The sequence below is a fragment of the Protopterus annectens genome, chromosome 1.part1 (genome assembly GCF_019279795.1).
Source record: "Protopterus annectens isolate FY-2018-M chromosome 1.part1, PAN1.0, whole genome shotgun sequence".
NCBI lineage: Eukaryota > Metazoa > Chordata > Ceratodontiformes > Protopteridae > Protopterus > Protopterus annectens.
The window spans coordinates 435,552,696-435,569,219 of NC_056726.1; the positions used below are offsets into that span (position 1 = coordinate 435,552,696).

Sequence of the window (16,524 nt, forward strand, 5' to 3'; positions counted from 1 at the left end):
TAAAAATTTTTTGGATATCTTCATATTTTATTAAGCGATTAATATTTCCAGTCTTTTTTCTTCTGTTTACTCTTGTTTTTTCCTCTCTACCTGTTGTTACCGTTTGTAATCTTGCAAGTACCATTGTTGGTATGGCTTTTTTCTCCCTTACCCTTGTAATATTTCTTCAGTACCATAGTTGGTATTCTCTCTCCCGTTTAAATGATTAGCTTGACTTTTGTTCAGGTATTTCCTCTACATATCAGCATATTGTTGTTTTTCTTACTGTTTGAACAGAGTTGACTTTATTCTAATTGGATTATACAGTTGGTCTGTGATGTCTTTTCTCTCAAGATGTCAGATAAGAAGGGTACTTCAGACTTTAAGCATTGTGCTTCATGTAAGGGCAAGTTACTTAATCGTGATTTTCATGATGACTGTGTATACCGTTTAGAAGAGCCCCACCTTTCGGTGCAGCCTCCATGTGACATTTGCCAGAGTTTCAGTCAACGCACTCTTAATGAGCGCAAAAATAAACTTACTCTGAAAGGGTTACTCAAGTCTCCCTTCTCAGAGACCATTTCTGTGATGGAGGTCTCAGCCCCAAGGACAAAAAGTGATCCCCCTCTGTTCCTTCTTCACCATCCGGTGATCAGAGCATACCTGGGAAATCAAAAGTCCCAAAGTTATCTTCGGAGCATAAATCTGTCTCAATGGCTCCGTGTTCCTCTGCTCCGACCATCTCGAAACCTTCGATACAGGCGCCTGTTTTGGCACTGGTCCTCCCTCCGTAAGAGATCATGGACCGTACTACGCCTATTCTGACTTTGGCCCCTCTGGCCACTTCGGCTCGGGGCACACCTTTGACTACATTCAGTTTCCATTTTGGAACTGACCGTCTCTGCTCCGAGTGCCACTTCCGAGCATTGTATCGTCATCACTGGATTAGACCCCTTTACTTCCGGTCTCGAAACTAAAGACTTCGGTGCTGGCAGACCTTGCACCACGGACCCGATATTCCCCTTCCGTAGATTAGTTTCTGGTCCAAGCATATAGCCCCTTTATCGAACGTCCTGAATCCCCATCCGGAGTATCCACTAGATCCACCAGGAAACTGTCGGAACACGATGTGGTGTGTCTTATTGACCAGCTGTTGTTAGCCAGGGGGATCCCTTCACTTTAAGACCCATCCACCTCCAGGAATTGGGTTGTCTTATCCACGGACTCCATCTTACACTCCTCCTTCGACCATCTTGGTTCTGAAGCCTTCTGCTCCGACATCCTTGGAACCCATCACCTTGGCTCCTACTGTGCATCTCACTTCGGCTCCGAGTTTGTCCCTTTGGTCTTTGATTCCCACTGAGCCGGTCCTTCCTCAATCTGGGGATTGGGAGAAAGATGTGTCGGCCTGGGGTACGGAGCCGTCGCTCTCCTCTGTTCCATCCTCGGCACCGATAGCCGCATCTGCCCCGATCCTGCTTTGAGGCTCCATCCATTGGAGCAGAGTGTGACCCAGGTCCTGAAATTGTCTTTCTCGGTTACGTGCTCTCATCCCTCTTCGGGCTGCCTGCCTTCTGTGCAGTGGAGAGGGCTGTTGCTTCTGCCAACACTCCTTTGATGTCAGAACCCCATATCTGATATTGTTGATCCTCGTTCATTCATTACGCATGGGTATCGGTTCCGACCTCTGAACCGAGCTGGCCGTTTTCCAAGCTCATGTCAGCTTAAAACTCTCGAGCTAAACTCTTACCCACAATCCCCCTCTGCCGGTTACCTCAGATTTAATTTGCCGCATTGCCATTCGGTTGTGTCAAGCTACTTCTCTTGAGCTAAGTACAGTCAATTGTTTAATAGCTTTACAGATTACTTTTCTGTCCGAAAAGTTCATATTTTATTGTCTTACCCTATCACATCTAGCGTTCATAAAAGTTTTTCTGCTTTTTTGTTTACCACTTTTACCGCGAGGTATTCTCTCTTTACCATCGATTGTAATTTTTTCCTTTTTCTCTCATGCCTTCGGGTACCCTCTTGTACCATTGCTGGTACCTTTTCTATTTATTAATTTGCTGTCATGGCAGATAAGAAAGGTAGTCCGGGGTTTAAGCGGTGTTCTGATGGTGGACACAAACTGCCTACTTCTGATGTGCACTCTGTGTTTATTGTATGGGAGCTTCCCATTCGTCTGCTGACCCACCCTGTACTATTTGTGAGAACTTTTCTAATAGAAACTTGTTGGAAAGGAAAAACAAGCTGTTACTGAAGGGACTTCTAAAATCTCCCTTTTCAGAGGCTATTTCTAGGTCAAAAGCCTCAACCCCTCTTGGAGCCGATAAGGAAACCTTGGATGTTCCTACTAAGGCTAAATCTTTGCCTTCGTCCACGGCTGGGGACTCCCGCCAGCCAAAACCTAAAAGGGCTAACGTTTCGGCTCCGAAGCTCACTCAGTCAGCCCCACTGCTTTCGGTGCCTCGACCTTCGGCACTGAGGCCTTCGGTTCCATTAGTGATTTCGGCTCCGTCTTCTCCTGCAGCCTTTTATATATTGGTACCGAGGGGATCCTCAGTTCAGACCATTACCACTGTATCGGGAACGACCGTTCAGTCAGCGCAGACCTTGACCACGTCGGCTCCGAGATCTTCCTTGGAACAGACACCTTTATTGTTGATTCCAGTTTTGTCAGTTCCAGCTTCGGCACCGACAACCACTTAGGCACAGATTCCTGTGTCGGTGCAGACCATGACCTCTGCATGGATGACTTCGGTGCAGACAACAGTAGTCCAGTCTCTCTCGGCACCGTTGTCCTCTGTGCGGTCAGATGAGATGGGCACTGAGTTTGCCTCTTCTGTGGACAGGCCGATTTCTCCCTCAGCCTCCGTAAGGTCCACTAGAAGCCTTTCCTAACATATGTTGCGTCTTGTGGATACCAGGTACTTTTGGCCAGAGGTATCCCACCCTTCAGGAACTATCCTTCCTTGGGAGGTGATCACCCATCTCCAAAGACTCCTTCTTATTCTCCTCCTTCATTGTCTTTGATGTCCATGGATATAGCACAGTCTACCCCTTCTGCGGTTCTCTTTATGGATTTCACTAAGGAGCCACAGTTGCCTTCGTGGCAGGAAAGTTTTGCTACGAGCCAGGATGCCAGCTGTGACACTCATAGTTTGCTGCTCCGCAGCCATCCAAGGGCTCAGGGTCAGCAGGCTGAGCCACTTAGGGGAGGGGTGACCCCTGTCCAAGATATGCACTCCTTTTTGGGTGGACCAACCTTCCAACTGATGGAGAAGGCTTTCGCTGCTGCTAGCGATACCGGACTGTCTATACCTCCGCCATCCTCTGGTACACTGGTTTCACAATTCGTGCCTAGCAGACAACTGGGTGCATGGGCCGCAGGACATATTCCCTCAGGAATCCCCCTTTCCGCTGTCTTCTCCAGCTTCTCCCGCTGAGAAGGTCCACTGGAAAAGTTCGAGTAAGAGGAAGCACATGGACTCCACAGAGGAGTCCCTCACCGAAGACACAGATTTCGATGAGGGGGAAAGATCCCCTCGGTCACCATCTGGGGTATCCTTTGGTGATATTTTTGAAATCCTGAAACAGGTGACTGGCAGTCCTCTAATCCGACCTCTGAGGAATCTGTTTTCCTGCAGGCCTTTTGCGCCCGGCCCCCTACCTCCTGGGTTACTCCACCTGCCAATGAACTTGTCCGGCTCATCATACAGCATGCTTGGAAGGCTCCCGATACCGTCGAAGCTATTCTCCGGAGGCCAGATAAGATCTTGTTCCCTCCTGCTTCGGATCCCCATTGATCCAAAGATCTTCCTGTGGATGTTTTGGTCGTGGCGGCCGCAACGAAAAAGGATCTGGCAGAAGAAGAAAGCCAGACTGTCCATCCACCTAACAGAGTCCCGGGCCCTGGACAGGATAGGGAAGCGCACCTTTGCTTCAGCGACCCTTGATATCAGGTCCCTGAATTATATGGCATATTTTACCACGCTTCAAAGGGATCTAGTTTCTGAGCTCTCCGAAACCTTGGCTGGTGCCGTGTCTGATGAGGTCTGTGACAAAGTGGCCTCTCAGCTGGCCACCATTAAATCTCTATCTCCTCTATGTGACTGATATCTCATGCATCAGAAGGAGCAGCTAGAGCAGCTGCAGTCTTGAGACGACACGCTTGAATGCGCTTGTGCAACTTCGCAGAACCCTTTGTCTTCCTTTCTTAATGCCCCCATTGAGGCCTCCTCCTTGTTTGGGCCCAAAGTTAAAAGCACACTGGCCACATGTGAACAGGACGGTAAGACCTTTTCTGCCATAGATGTCCGTTATTCTTCCCCTCGATGTGCTTTCTCCTGAAACCGAAAGAGTGGGAAGATATGGTTCAAGAAATCTCAGGGTCCTTTCCGTGACACACAGGCTGAGTTCTTCCCCCAGAGGCAGAGGGGGAAACTCACAGGGAAGACCCTCCTTTTGGGGCAGAGAGGGTCTGCGTAACCAGGGTTCTAGGGAATCTTTCCCTGGATAATCCTACCAGCACTCCTGAATAGAGGCCCAACTCCTTTCCTTTGGAGGTGGTTGGGGGACGTTTATCCTTGTACCCTTCTGCCTGACTAACCATCACCACCGATTTTTGGGTACAAAGGATTATAACCAGGGGTTATTATATCCCCTTCGATCTTTGTCCCGTCCCTTCAAAAAATCTTCCTGATGTTCCACCCAGTCAAGGGGAAGAAGCAGCACTAGAGATAGAAAAGCTGCTAAGAAAGAGAGTCATCCAAATAGTCCCTCCAGACCAGATAGGATCCAGATTCTACTCTACTATTTTTGGTACCAAAGAAAACCCGGGGACTGGAGACCAATTTTGGATTTCAGTATATTGAACAAGTTTGTGAGGGTACAAAAATTCCGGATGGTCACAATACAGTCTATCCTCCCACTTTTGGAAAAAGACGATTGGCTCTGCTGTGTAGATCTTCAAGATGTGTACTACCACATAAAGGTGGACAGGCCATCAAGAAGATTTTTGTGCTTCAGTGTGGGAGCCAGTCACTACCAGTTCAGAGTACTGCCCTTCAGACTCTCTACAGCCCCCAGTGTGTTCACAAAGTGCATGGCAGTTGTCACAGCTCACTTGTGACTTCAAGGATTCTAGGTTTTTCCATACCTAGACGACTGGCTCATTTCTATCCCCACCAGACATTACTGGAAAAAGCCTTGGCATACTCTCTCCTCGCTGCTCAAAGGCTAGGCATAACCATAAACTGGCAAAAATCCAATCTCACCCCATCTCAGTCGACAGAATTCATAGGGATTATCTTGGACACAAAAAACTGCAGCGCTGCTATTCCAGAGCACAGAATTCTAAGGATAAAGCAACAACTAATTCCAGTCCTTTCAAATGAAAAATCCACGGCTCACTGGGTTCTACAGCTGTTGTGTTCCATGGCAGCCTCCGTCACCATTGTTCCCCTGGCCAGGTTTCACATGAGGCTTCTACAATGGCTGCTGCTCACCCAATGTTATCCTTTTCAGCAGCCTCTTTCAGCCATGATTCGAGTAACCCACAGATGCAAACAGGATTTAAACTGGTGGATGACGCACAGTCTCTCTCAATGGTCTCACCCCTTCTCCCCCCAGCAACCCAAGGCCACAGTGACCACAGACGCCTCCCTGATGGGGTGGGGTGGGGGCTATGTCAGGGACAGACGGTCCAAGGCACTTGGTCCGAACTGAAGGCCCATCTGCATATAAATAATCTAGAGCTGAGGGAGGTGCTTCTGGCATTACAAGCATTCCATTCCCTGCTGCCGTCTGGGACAATTGCGATTCAGTCAGACAACATGGCGGTAGTCTGGTACATCAGCAAGCAAGGTGGAACCAAATCTTATCCCCTTTGTCGAGAGGCCATGAGGATATGGCAATGGGCGATGGCTACCAACTGTTTTCTTCAAGCAACGCACATTCCCGGGAGTTCCAACGTGATAGCAGACACTCAGCAGGTGCATTCTTCAACCTCACGAGTGGTCCCTGAATCCCTTGATGGCGGAGATATTCCACCGCTGGGGCTGTCCTTGCTGTGACCTCTTTGCATCCCCGACCAACTACAAATGCAGCTGCTACTTCGCCCTGATTCCCCCTCCAGGACATTCGCCCAGGAACGCTGTAGTCCACAATTGGCCCTTGGGTCTTCTTTATGCATTTCCACCCTTTCCTCTCTTTCCCCAGTTTCTGAAGAAACCCCGTCGGTTGAAGAGCAAGGTGATCCTCATAGCACCATACTGGCCTCGACAGATTTGGTTCCCCTTCCTTTGGCCTCACCTACTAGATCGACCATGGATTCTCCATCCAACCCCGGAGTTGATCTCACATCCACAGAACCTGATTCATCCCAACTTGAACAGCCTGAAGCTCACGGCTTGGCTACTCCAATTCCCTTGATTGCCAGGCAGAATGTTCTTTCTTTACCAGTATGTGATATTCTCATTGCTTCTCATAAGTCTTCCACTAGAATTACTTATCTGAGCAAGTGGAAAAGATTTACCTTTTGGCTGAAAGATAAACAAGTAGACCCCTTTTCAGCATTAGTGTCTATAATACTAGACTATCTGGCCGATCTTTTTCAATCTGGTCTATCTGCCTCTACCATTAGAGTTCATTTGGCTGCATTTTCTAATTTTTATGAGGGTGTCCAAGATTCCTATCTTATGTCCCATAAATTGTGTAAGACCTTCATAAAAGATGTGAATCATCTGAAGCCACCTTTTAGAGAACCTATTCAACCATGGGATTTATCATTAGTTCTACAAGCTCTGACAATGTCACCTTTCAAACCAGCTTCTTCATGCAACCTCAAGTATTTGTCATGGAAAACCTTGTTTTTGGTCGCCATTACTTCTGCCAGACGTATTTCTGAGCTTCAAGCTTTATGTATGAAGAGTCCATACTTGATTTTTCATAGAGATAGTTTCTCTGAGAACTAATCCGTCATTTCTGCCTAAAGTGATCTCTGAAATGTCCATTAATCAAGCCATTGAATTGCCAGTTTTCTTTCCCAATCATTCAAACAGAGGAGAGTACTGCCTACATACCCTAGATATCCACAGGCAAATCCGTTTTTACTTAAATGGGGTTAAACCCTTTCGTAAATCTGACCAGTTATTTTTGGCCTTTTCTGGACCTAGATTAGGGTTTGCTGTTGCTAAGATCACATTAGCTAGATGGTGGAAGGACTATGTGACCTTAATTTATAGACAACATAATATCTCGTTGCCTACTACCATGAAAGCTCATTCAACAAGGTCGGTGGCAATTTCTACTGCCTTCCATGCCAGAGCTTCTTTACATGACATCTGTGCAGCTGCAACTTGGGCTACGCCTCATACCTTCATCAATCATTACAAATTGGATTTGGCCTCCAGGGGAAGAGCATCTTTCGGTCCTATGGTGCTCAGGAATGTCCTTTCATGAGAGCCTCCCAGTAATAGAGGTTGCTGGGGACTCTGTCCCATGCATAAGGAATGAACAAGGATTAACAATATCAGATAAAGAAGTCTTACCATAACGTTCCATCTGTATTGTTGATCCTTGTTTAGTCATTACGACCCTCCCTCCTTCCCCCTCCTGTGGTTTCTAGTGGATCTCACCATCCGGTTCTCTTAGGTTTTGACCAGAGGTAGCCTCTACCTTCTTTGACTTGCAAACTCAATCTGAGGTAACAGGGAGATGGGGATTGTGGGTAAGAGTTTAGAAGGGGTAGGATTTTTGGCAGTAGAGGCCTTAAAGCCCTGAGAAAAGGTTTCAGGATCAGCAATAGGGTTTTTGAAAAGGAATTTGTGGGAGTCAGGAACCCTGTAGTATCTGTCTGGCTTACAAGGAGCCAGATGCAGGGAATCAGGAGTTATACTAGATTCTGAAAAAAACATCATCAACAATGTCTAGAACAGAAGGTATAGCCAAAGGCCTATGCTGAGGAAGTAGAAGAAAATCCCTAAGTCTATTTTTAGATTCAGAGAAATTCTGACTTTCACAGTGGAAATGTTCCCTTAAGGCATGTAAAGTTTCCCCAAAGGAAAAATCCTCAGGGGGAGAGGCAGAAGGAATGGAATCCTCTGGGTCAGAGTCCTCATAAGTAGGAATAGACAAATCCTGTTCATTAGAAGAGTCAGAAGAAAAAGAATCCTGTTCAGAAGATTCATAATCAATATTTTTGCCTAGGCCTCTTAGAAGGAGGGGGTTGACTACCCCTGATCAGAGTAATTAAATCTTCAGCCGTTTTAATCATTTGTTTTTTAGGCATAGGGGCCTGCATATGTGGCCCAGGCGTTGGTTTTTTTAGACATAGATTTTGATTTTGGCCTAAGTTTTGAAGATGGCGTTGGTCTAATATACAAATCTGTAGGCCTGAAAACACCCTCAGAAGCCGGTACCTGCACAGCGGCTCTGGACCCATCTAAGGTAGAGACATCCGTGGGTTCCATAATTGAAGTATCTCGCGGCATACCGGACTCCGAATAGGTCTCAGTAGAGGCCTGTGAATCAGAAGTAGTGGGTATCAAGGGCTGCGAAAGCACCTCAATGAGAACCGGCCTGGCTTAGGAGAAGCATTGGTGTTGGATCACAACGGTCAGTCTTTTTCTGTGCGTTTTTTAGGAATTCCGGTAGTCGGATTGCTAACAGACATTTGTGGGTAGTTAAATCTTGAACCAAAATATTTAGAAGCAAAAATATACCTACGTTTAATCATGCGTTGATTAAATTTAGCACAAAACCGACAGTAAGGCACGTTGTGGTCGGGGCCTAGGCAAGGAATACAGTACAAATGAAAATCCTTATGAGGTATTTGCTTCCCAGAAGTAATGCACTTTTACTGACATCGGTAAGGAGCAAGAAAGTTTCCCCAACGGGGTACTTATGTTTTAGTTGAAGATTTCGGATCTGAAACTCAAACGAAAATTTCAGGAGTTGGCCGACCTGCACTTGAGAACTGCTTCTGCTTCGGGCACCGTGTGGCAAAAATGACTGATGTAATGGCATTGGCTGCATGTTTTATACCCCTGACGTCATGGAAGAAGGGACAGCAACCGACGCAGGACCCAAGACTTTGTTAATCAGGCCGATTGAGGGCAACCTGCCAGCAGATTACCCAAATGTAATGACTGTAACAGTGAGTACACTCTAACATCTACATTTATGGTAAGTGTACACAACTGTACTTTTTTGGTACAGTATTAAAGAACGAAAGTGCTTAAAAATACAAACTGCCCAGAGCTTTTTATGGGTGGACTAGAGTGGAATTTTATGTTAATTTCATTTGTGTCTGATTCTGTACCATGTTTGGAGTTTTTCCAAGGGTGAATACATAAGTTGTCTATCTCGCCTTCATTCTTGCTGGTTGGTTCTGAGCCGATCCTCTGCTCCGACACTGCCATCTTCAAACGCTCGAGAGCTGCTTACTGGCTGGAGACCCCCCTACATCCCATGATGCCTGGTGCTAGATACCCAGATCTTGTTTGCCGCTTCTGCTGCGAGGTTGTTCTACTGGCTCAGGTCATACTTCATTATTATTGTATTTTTTTTGTCAAAACTGTAGTTTTTAGTGTAGAATTAGTCGTTAGATTAGACTGTTGTATTGTAGCTAGTTTCTTTTCTAGATCCGTTTACTTTCCCTGAGAAACTCGTTCAAGTTGGAGAGTTCTCCTCCCTCCCTTCTCCCCCTTTTCTCAGAAAGGTTTTTCCGTTTAAGTTAGAGGTTAACCTTTCTCTCTATCTCCTTCAAAAAAAAAAAAAAAAAAAAAATTCCTTTATTAATCACAGTTGGTGTTTAGTGATAGTTATCTTTAGTTTTTGTTGTAGTAGTGCTTGTAGTTGGTTGTGGTAACTGTAGTCTGTAAAATTTTACTGTTTGGTTACTTTAACCTTTCTGTGTGTGTTCTTGTCCTTGGTTTTCCTCCAGGATGTCCAAGGATCCTAAACCGTCCGGATTCAAGACGTGTGACTCATGCGGTCAGAAGATGTCTCTGACAGATGGTCACACTTCTTGTGTTTATTGTCTGGGCGCCGTGCACCTGCAGGACTCTTGCTCGATCTGCCATGCTTTCAGTCCAAGAGTCCTGCAGGAGCGCGAAAATAAATAGATTCTGAGGGATTTACTTAAACCTCAAGATTCACCGGCGAAGGCTCAGCCCGTGAAATCTTCCAGGCCACCTAAACAGTCGGCTCCCAGTTCGGAGCAGTCGTTGGGTGAAGCCACACAGGCTGTCTCTGCTCCGGCTGGAACCGATGTCCCTCACTCTGTCGGCTCCTACACGTTCTTCGGAGCCGGCTGAGAGTCGGAAAAGATCCTGGTCTCCTTCCTAGGAGTCGATACATTCGGCTCCGAAATCGCCCCTGCTCCAATCGGAGCGTAGTCATCGCTCATCCCACTCTTCTCAGTCTTCTAGATTTTCGGACCATGACTTGGAAAGAGTGGTCAGTAGGCTGTTAAAATCCCAAGCCCTAGCCAAAATGTTGTCCAGCCCTCCTCATCAGGAGTTGACTCAGTCCATAGCTGTAGATATTCCTCCTCCGACTCATCCTTTGAGCTCGGAGCCGGAGTTCATTGCGGTTCGAGTCGTGGAACAGTCGGCGCCGATACCCTCTCGGTTCCGTCATCTGCTCCGATACTTTCTATGGTACCTTCCCTGGAGGGATCTGGGTGCCGAGACTCCCTCATCTGCTCAGAGGGGGCGAGTGGCATCGGACCCTTGTCCGCCCCCACTCTCCCCCTCGGGGCTTCGGCTCGGGTGAGCTCTGCTCCCACATCTGCCTCGGAGCTGTCCCCCTCGGTGCGGGGAGGACTTCTGGTTTCTTCTGAGCCAGAGCCCTCTCTGCGTCCGGGCAGGGACACCTTCGAGGTAATGAGGAGTGTACTGGCCCCCGAGTCAATCCCACGATCGACCCATCGGCTCCTCCCACTAGGGTCCTGTGTCAGCTTCTGCTCCTCTTCCAGACCCCAAGCATGGGGATCCAGCGCTCCAGGGCACCCCTTTGGGTGTATCCTCCTCTTCCGAGGCCTCCCCTGATTATTCAGAGGAGCCACCTCGCAAGAGGAAATGCAAGAGGAGGCATGTTGACTCCCCCGAGTCTGTCACATCGGATACCGACTTAGAGGAGTCGGAAGGGCCCCCAAGATCCCCCTCTGAAGATGTCTCCTTTTCAGACATCCTTGAGATGCTTGGGCAGAGGGGGAACTGGACTACCCTAAGCCCTTCCAAGGATGAGTCTCTATTCCTGGATGCGTTTGGATCCCGACCTTCCACCTCCTGGGTGTCTCCGCCTTTCGACCCACTGATGTCTGCGGTGGCTCGGAAGGAGTGGACGGCTCCAGATACAGTGGAACCGACCCCTAGAAGACTTAACAAATTCATTACTGCACCGCAGGACAAACAGTTCTTGACCAAAGGTGTCCCCGTTGATGCCATGGTGGTAGCGGTGGCCACAAAGGAGGAGTTGGCTGAAACTTCATCTGTCCATCCCCCTAACAAGGAGTCTAGGACGATGGACAGATATGGGAAGCGGATGTTCTCTTCAACGACCTTTTCCATGCAGTCCTTGAATTACCTGCACCACTTTACCCGTCTTCAGAGGGATTTCCTGAAAGAGCTTAGAGATACCCTCCAAGATCCATCAGCTGAGGGGACCCAGGTTAAGGCAGCTTCCCAGCTGGCGATGGTGCGAGTAGAGCCGCAGGCACAGGCGTGGCCCTAAGGAGGCACGCTTGGATGCGGCTATGTAACTTTGCGGAACCTTTCAGAGCGTCTTTCACCAACACCCCCTTTGGTTCCTCTCTTTTCATATCACAGGTGAAAGATACCCTTACCAGGTGTGAGCAGGAAGGCAAGACTCTGTCTGCCATTAGGAGTCCGTTTTTCCATTCCTTCCAGACCATATCCTAAAGGTCAGAAAATTTGGAAGATGTGGGTTCAGAAATCCCAGGGAGCCTTGCCGGACACACGTGGTGAGTTCCCATCCAGGGGCAGAGGAGGGAACAACAGACGCCGCCCTCGTGGCAGAGGGGTTCCGCAAAATCAGGGCAGCAGAGAATCTTTCTCTGAGAAGCCCTTCCAGCATCCCTGAAGGGTTGCCTGGCTGCCCACCTCTGGAGGCAGTTGGGGGAAGATTATCGCTGTACCCAAGAGCCTGGCAAGACATAACACAAGACAAATGGGTACAGTCAGTCATATCCGGAGGCTACAGAATTCACTTTGTTCGCACCCCCTTGAGGTCAAACAAGTCCCTTCCAGATGTTCCACCCAATCTAAGGGACCAAGCAGTGCAAGAAGTCTCAAAACTGCTAAGAAAAAGGGCCATCCAGCAAGTCCCAGCAGACCAACAAGGATCCGGAATTTACTCAAGATTCTTTTTGATACCAAAAAAGACAGGGGACTGGAGACCCATTTTGGATCTCAGCAGACTAAACAAGTCTGTACAAAGAAAGAAGTTCCGGATGGTCACGCTTCAGTCCATTCTACCCTTCCTGGGTCAGGACAATTAGATGTGTTCCATAGATCTTCAGGATGCATACTACCACATCCAAATGGACAGATGCTCCAGAAGATTCCTTCGCTTCCGGCTTGGAGCCAGCCATTATCAGTTCAGAGCTCTGCCCTTTGGTCTCACCACAGCCCCCAGGGTGTTTACCAAATATATGGCAGTAGTTACCGCTCACCTGAGATGGCAAGGATTCCAGGTGTTTCCATATCTCGATGACTGGCTCCTCACTGCTACCACCAGACATCACCTTCTGCGAGCCAGAGACTGTACTATCGACACTTGCTCCAGGCTAGGTATCACAATAAATTTCGAAAAGTCTGCATTGTCGCCCTGTCAGTCTATCACCTTTATAGGCGCAAATTTAAATACCAAAGACACATTAGCGAGCCTCCCACCAGACAAGGTGCTAGTGATTCATCAGCATGTCAAGGTTTTATTAGCATGCAAAAGAATTCAAGCAAGGTTTGTCCTTCAAACTCTGGGTCTCATGGCAGCAGCGATCGTGCTTGTCCCTCTAGCTCGTTTTCACATGAGGATTCTCCAGTGGCTTCTTTTCACCCAATGGTCCTTCCAGCAACTTCCCAGGTCTTCCATTTTTATGTTCACTCAAGCATGCAAGAAGCACCTTGTGTGGTGGATGGTCTCCACATCAGTGCCCCATGGCAGACCATTTGTTCTCCCCCCTCCAGTGGCTACGGTGACCACGGATGCCTCCCCGATAGGGTGGGGGTGGGGCATTATCAAGGCAGAACAGTCCAAGGCACCTGGCAACCTCACGAGTACCATCTGCACATAAATGTCTTGGAGATGAGGGCCGTGCTCTTAGCATTGCAGGCTCTTCAGGACTCTCTTCCTACCAGGAAAATTGCAATTCAAATGGACAATATGTCTGTAGTGTGGTACATCAACAAGCAGGGCGGAACCAGGTCCTACCCCCTATGTCGAGAAGCACTCAGACTCTGGCAGTGGGCGATCTCTTCCCAACGGTTTCTGATTGCAAAGCACATCCCTGGGAGGTCCAACGTCATAGCAGACAGACTGAACAGAGCAATTCTCATGCCTCACGAGTGGTCTCTGAACCAGGTAGTTGCGGGCCAAGTCTTCCGCAAATGGGGCCAACCTTGCTGCGACCTTTTTGCAACCCCCTTCAACAGTAAGTGCAGCAATTTCTTCTCTCTCCTTCAACTTCCTGGGCATTCCCCCAGGGACGCTGTAGTCCACGGTTGGCCTCAGGGACTTCTTTATGCATTCCCTTCTTTTCCCCTCATCCCAAAGCTAATTCAGAAAGCTACCATATTGGGTTGCAAAATGATCCTCATTGCTCCCTACTGGCCTCGACAAATATGGTTCTCGTTCCTGCATTGCTATCTTCTCGAGCATCCTTGGACTCTGGACCTTGTTCCAGACCTCCTGATTCATCAATCGGGCGGGCTGCACCAATTCCTACACTCTCTCCAGCTCACGGCTTGGTTTCTCCACTTCCAACTTTAGCCAGGCTTCCTGATATCTCCCCCTATGTGTGCAAAATCCTTTTGTCATCACACAAGTCTACGACTAGAAAAAATTACGCTTGTAAATAGAAACGTTTTTCTTCCTCTGCAGAGGCAAAAAGTATAGACCCCTTTTCAGCCCCTGTACACTACATTTTGGAATTTCTTGTGGAACTCTTCCATGCTGGGTCCGCTTCCGCCACAGAGTTCAGTTAGCTGCAATTTCAAATTTTCACATTGACCTGTCAGAAAACAATATCATGTCTCATAAGCTGTGTAAAGCCTTTCTCAAGGGAACCACTCTGCTCAGGCCCCCAGTGAGAGATCCTCCACCACCGTGGGATCTAAATTTGATTTTAGCTTCTCTAATTTTGCCCCCTTTCGAACCTGCAGCTTCTTGTTCATTGAAGTTCTTATCTTGGAAAACCCTTTTTCTGGTAGCTATTACTTCAGCCAGATTTGGAACTACAGGCTCTTTCTGTCCGTCCCCCATACCTCGTGTTCCACAATGACAGGGTTGCTCTTAGGACTAATCCGTCCTTCCTTTTTAAGGTCCCTTCAGAGAGTAACTTGAATCGGTCCATAGACCTTCCTGTGTTTTCCCTAACCACTCCAACAGGGCGGAATATAAGTTGAATCAGTTAGATGTTCACAGGCAGCTACGCTTTTATTTGCATAGAACCAAAGACACTAGAAAATCAGATAAACATTTCCTGTCTTATGCAGTAGGTAAACAAGGTCTTCCGGTCTCCAAGGTAAACTTATCGAAGTGGTTGACTTCTATCATCACATTCATGTATCAACTCAGAAGTAAAGAATTGCCAGTTAAACCAAAAGGACACTCCACCAGAGCTTTAGCTACTTCGGTGGCTATTCAGGCTAGGTTGCCCATGGAATCTATTTGTGCTGCGGCTACATGGGCCAACCCACATCTTCATTTCACATTACAAGTTGGATTTGGTTTCCAGGAGCAGAGCTGATTTTGGTTCCACTGATGTCCTTCAAGGATGCATCTGCAGTCCTTACATATGGGTTGTCCTGCCTCAGGCAGCCCTTCGGTCGGCCGGATTCCAAAGTCTGGGTCCGGCGTCGGCTGATGTCGCCCTCTCCCCGACGTCATAGTGCTTGGGGTATAAAAGCGTCAGCCGACGCCATCTTCCTCAGTCTTTCTTGCCGCGTGGAGCCCGAAGCAGAAGCAGTTCGCAAGTGCCGGTCGGCCAGCTCCTGTAACTTCAGCTACCGAAGACTTCAAAAGCTAAGTACCCCGTTGGGGACTCTTTCTTGCCTCAGCCGATGTCAGATCAAACGCTTAAAGTTAATAATTGCTTAACTTGTGGGAAACAAATACCTCATAAGGATTTCCATTCTTACTGCCTCCCCTACCTAGGCCCAGACCACGTCTCGGCCTGTACAGCCTGTGCCTCCTTCAACCGACGCACCCTTAGGCGTCGGGCGGAGTTTGCAGAGGAATTTCTTGGAACTAGTTACTGTTACAATATGCCGTCGGAGACTACGACTTCTCATTTAGCCAAAAAACGGAAGGACAAGGACCGACACGCGCGGTCCGTGGTTTCGGCTGAAACCACGCCTAGGCCTACTGAGAGTGTCTCTGTCTCGGCTGAAACAGAGTCCTTGGTACTTCAGTCGAAACCGCACAACCGACAACCTCGGCCCCGGAGGCCTCTTCTGAGTCGGTTGTAGAATTTTCCTCAGAAACCGGTGTTCCGGAAAGATCCGACACCATTTCCTTAGACAAAACTACGCCAGCACGTGGAGCAGCCAGGCCTCCTGCATCCATGTCCATAAAGGCATTCACAAGGGCTAAAGTTGCTAAACGGCCAAAATCTCTGCCTCCCAAGGCTATTCCTCAGGGATCCACTACAGGTTCACAGATTTTAAGTTTAGCTGAGGACCTTATTTCCTTAATTAGGGGCTCTCAGCCACATCTGGACAGGGGCTCTCAACCTCCTCTAGACAAAAGGCCCAGGGTTGAGCCCACTGATCCCCAGTCCTCTGATGAGGCCTTAATGGCTCTGCTCTTTCAGACTACCAGGAGGAGGCCTTTACGGCCTACGAGGATTCTGATGCTGAGGAATCTATTCCCTCTGCCTCCCCTCCTGAAGAGCTGTCCTTTGGGGAGACCCTTCACTCCATGAGAGAGCATTTCAAATGGCAGGGCCAGGAATTCTCTGATTCCAGGAAGAGATTAAGGACTTTTTTGCATTTACCTCAGCATAGACCTTTGGCTATTCTTCCTGTTTTGAATGTCATTGATGATGTGTACTCTGAGTCTAGCATTACCCCTGACTCTCTTCCTCCGGCTCCTGTTAAACCCGATAGGTACTACAGGGTCCCGGACTCACATCATTTACTTTACAAGGCCCACTCTGCTGACCCTGAAACTGTTTCCCAGGGCCCTAAAGGGGTTGCATCTGCCACTACTAAAAATCCACTCCCCTCTGAAAGGGAGTCTAGGGCTTTAGAGAGATGGGGTAAAAAATTGTATACTTCTTCCACTCTTTCTATGAGG

At 48.1% G+C, this 16,524-nt stretch overlaps 1 protein-coding gene across 1 annotated transcript in view; it reads left to right on the forward strand.

Annotated features, from left to right (window-relative positions):
• The window catches only part of RANGAP1 (Ran GTPase activating protein 1), a 1,872,200-nt gene that overhangs the window by 389,428 nt on the left and 1,466,248 nt on the right, over positions 1 to 16,524 (forward strand). The window lies entirely within an intron of this gene.